The following is a 3883-nucleotide window of genomic DNA, read 5'->3' as shown; positions in this document are numbered from 1 at the left end:
TTCAAAACTAGATCCATGTTGATAGGTTTTGATGAATCTTTTTCACAAAAAAAGAAAAAAACCACATCGGAAGCACGTTTTTCCCTTCCGAGTGGCACGGCCGTGCCTCTCGCGGAAGAAAAAAACACGTTTTATCCCTCTCATGGAAGGAAAAAAGTGTTGTTTTTTTCCATTTTCGAGAGCCACGGCCATGCCTCTGACAGAAGCAAAACCATGCCTTTCACGAAAAAAATAGAAAATGCTTTTTTCCGTTTCTGAGAGGTACGGCCATGCCTCTCGCGAAAGCAAAAAAATATGAAAATGCAATTTTTTCCCGTTTCCGAGAGGCACAGGCGTGCCTCTCGCGGAAGCAATGTGTACAATTTTTTCTGATTCTTTTTGTCAAAAAACTAAGAAAGACCGGTGGAAAACCAAAAAGCCAAAAACACGTACGGAAAAATAAAATAAAAAACAAAATCCCGTAGGAAGCGCCTAGAGCACGACACATGGCGGCGGCGGGCGAGAGCGCACCAAGTAGTTGCTCTCGACTCGAGGAAATTGGGCAGATTATACAGGGTTCCTTAATATATATTTTTGGTTTACGGGAACTGTTGGAGCACTTTTTCGGGCCAACTCCAGCTAAACCATAAATTTTTACGGGAAAGGAGATGCTCTTGGATTATTGCGTTTTCAAGGATTTGCTTCCCTAAATAATTTCTTGCATGAGAAAGAATGTTCGTGCGCACAAATTATTACCTGAAAACAAGTTGCAAAATAATAATATTGTTGTACATTGTCTATGGTAATGACTAGTGCTCGTCATATTCGCATCCTAGTGTTCCTTTGTTTCTCTTTTACTATTTGCAGTAGTGTCGTTGTGTGCTCTTGATGCATTGTAAGTTTCATGATATATGATAAGATCACGTTTTGTACTTTTGTTATATCCTTCTTATGTGCTTACCTTGTTCTTCTCCGTATGGGGCCACCCCTCCCCTTCTTATTTTGGCTACCTCTCATCATTGTCCCGTCCTATTGTCCACCTCTTTGTAGTTGGGGTGAAGCTTGTTTGTTTGTCCGCACATTTGTTGGCATGCCACGTATGCACTTTGATCGGCATCGACTTGTCTACCGGAGCGATCGTCCACCTATTTGTCTAGTGTTTTTAGAAATGAAATAGCTGAGCAGTGTGACAAAAAAAAGAATGGGCACGACAACATGGGTTGACGATATGTTTGGTTCATATCCAGCTTTGCAAAAACTAACCATAGGTAAATTGTGTCTAACAAAAACATATTGTCATTTTTGTTGGAATATAGAGCTTGTTTGGGACTGATGTGCTCCTTAAAATTCAGCTCCACTCCAGAAACACAAGCCAAACGGGGTAGCTCCACAATATGTCGCTCCGCAAAAGAACTATAATCCGGGGTACAGCTCCTAGTTTTTTTATTAAGCTCTTCAGGAGATGCTCCAAAAAAACTCTAGAAGCTGGAGTTGGAGGGAAATTACCCACCACTGCCACCAGTAAGTGGATACCCCTTTGTTTCTTTCACCTCGTCCAATCAGATAGATCCTTTCCACGAAATTTTTCATTTCTGAAGCTGGAGTTAGATGGAAGCCAAACATTCTCTTTGGTAGTGCTACAACTCCTTGATGAAACTGCTCCAAAGTGAATTTCGTGGACTGAAACTAATTTTGGTGAAGCGAAGCAGTCCCAAACAGGCCCATAGTATGAGTTATGGACCACATGAAATTCCAAATCATGAGAGCAACTAATTAATGAGCGCTCCTTCGGGAGCCTCGCAACGATCAACGCCACTTGGCGCGCTCTTAGCCATTCTCCACGTGTCGCGCTCTGGGCGCTCCCTCCAGATTTTATTTTTTTATTTTTCCGCACGCGTTTTTGGCTTTTTAAATGGATTTTTTCTGGGTTTTTTGACGTTTTGGTTTTCCACCGGTCTTCCCTACCTTTTCGACAAAAATTTTTTTTGCACAAAAAATGCATTTTTGTTCGCGAGAGTCACTGTTTTGTTTTCGCGAGAGGCACGGTTGTGCTTTCGCGAGAGGCACGACCGTGCCTCTTGGAAATGAAAAAAAACGTGTTTTCTGTTTTTTTCCTTCTGCGAGAGGCACTGTTTTGCTTCAGCGAGAGGCACGGTTGTGCTTTCGCGAGAGTCACGGCCGTGCCTCCTCGGAAACGAAACAATGCATTTTCAATTTTTTTTTCTTTCGCGAGAGGCACGATTGTGATTTCATCAGAGGCACGGGCATGCCTCTTTCGGAAAGAGAAAAACCCGTGCTCCCGATCGGTTTTTTCGTCTGTTTTTTTTTTCATAAAAAAAGTTCGTCAAAACCTATCAACATGAGATCTAGTTTTGAAGATCTCGACTCGTGGAATCCAACAGCGAAAACGGTTCGAGATTTGAACGCACGGTTTAAGAGATAAAACGTTTTGAATAAACGAATCTACGAAAAACTCTCAGGTTGCGACAAGTGGCGCACATGCAGCGCGCCACTTGTCACAACCTGGGGAGGTTGGAGTGATCTCTGCAAAGAGTACTCCTTAATTAGTGATTTCGCCAAATCATGGCAACATATTGCCATCCTTTTGAAATCGAAAACACTAACGCCCACACGTGTGAGCGTTTGCATCTCGCCCACACGCATGGATCCGCATCCATTTATGGGTGCACGAATCTTGGCATGTTTGTGGTGCCACGTAGGACTGGGCTGGTGTGTGGGCATTCATCCGGTCGCCCACATGTCCGTTTTACCACATGGAAGGGACGGCGTGTGGGCATTTAGCAGTTCGCCCACACGCCACACGCCAGATTTCACTCACGTACAATAGCTGATGTGTGGGCATTTGCCATCTCGCCCACACGCCCGTCTCCTCTCCCACACCCAAGCTACCAATTGCCATGTGTTTTGAAGTGTACATGGCAATCTGCCTTAGTGTGCTTGTAAACATATGACAACTCTTTTTTTTACCCAAACATGTCAGTTGCCATGTGTTTTGCAGGGTACACGGCAACTGCCCTAGTGTGCTTGTAAGCAGATGGCAACTCTCTCTTTTACCCGAACATGTCAGTTGCCATGTGTTTTGCAGGGTACACGGCAACTGCCTAGTGTTAGTAGGTGGCAACTCCTAAAGTTTTCAAATCATGGCAACTATAGTAAACTAGACCATACATGGCAACAGCTGCAGTTTGTCCAAAAATGGCATCTGGCACTTGACCTGAGATGGCAGCTGCAGTTGAGCAACCATGACAACTATAGTCGTCCGACATGGCAACTGTAGTTCAGTGATATGACAACTGCAGTTAAACGAACATGGAAAAGTGTCCGAACCATGGCAACTGCGGGCGCGTGGTGACTGTCACTCGAGGGCGTGCGGGACCATGAGATAGGAGACCTGATGTACGGGCGTGTGGGCGTTGTGCATTTCACCCACATATAGGCGTGTGAAAGGAACCGCAACAAAAAAAGCATGTGAACGCTAGTTGTTTTGCCCATACATAGACATATGCGTTGATTCTCTTAAACACCACATAAAACGTATGGACAGACCCCTGCGTCCTTTTGAAATATATGAGTCATGGATCATATGAAATTCCAAAGCGTGGCAAAGTACATCGGGAATGATTCCATCCATTTTTTTTTTGTCGGAACAAACTACATGCCCATCATTCTTTTTTTAGCTCATACTGCATATTATAGGCCTATTCTGCACTAAATTGGACTTATTAGACCGTGCAGGGCCTGCGGGCCCGATAACAGAGGCCCTGCAAGGCCCAACACGGCTTACAAATTTCACCCCAACCCCCCTCCCAAACATAAAATTTACAATCCCCCCTCCTCTCTCCCACCACCGACTGCCCGCGCCCTTCCCTCTCCCTCTCCAGCC

The sequence above is a fragment of the Triticum dicoccoides genome, chromosome 5B (assembly GCF_002162155.2).
Source record: "Triticum dicoccoides isolate Atlit2015 ecotype Zavitan chromosome 5B, WEW_v2.0, whole genome shotgun sequence".
In the NCBI taxonomy this organism is placed as follows: Eukaryota; Viridiplantae; Streptophyta; class Magnoliopsida; order Poales; family Poaceae; genus Triticum; species Triticum dicoccoides.
This window is presented reverse-complemented; position numbering follows the sequence as displayed.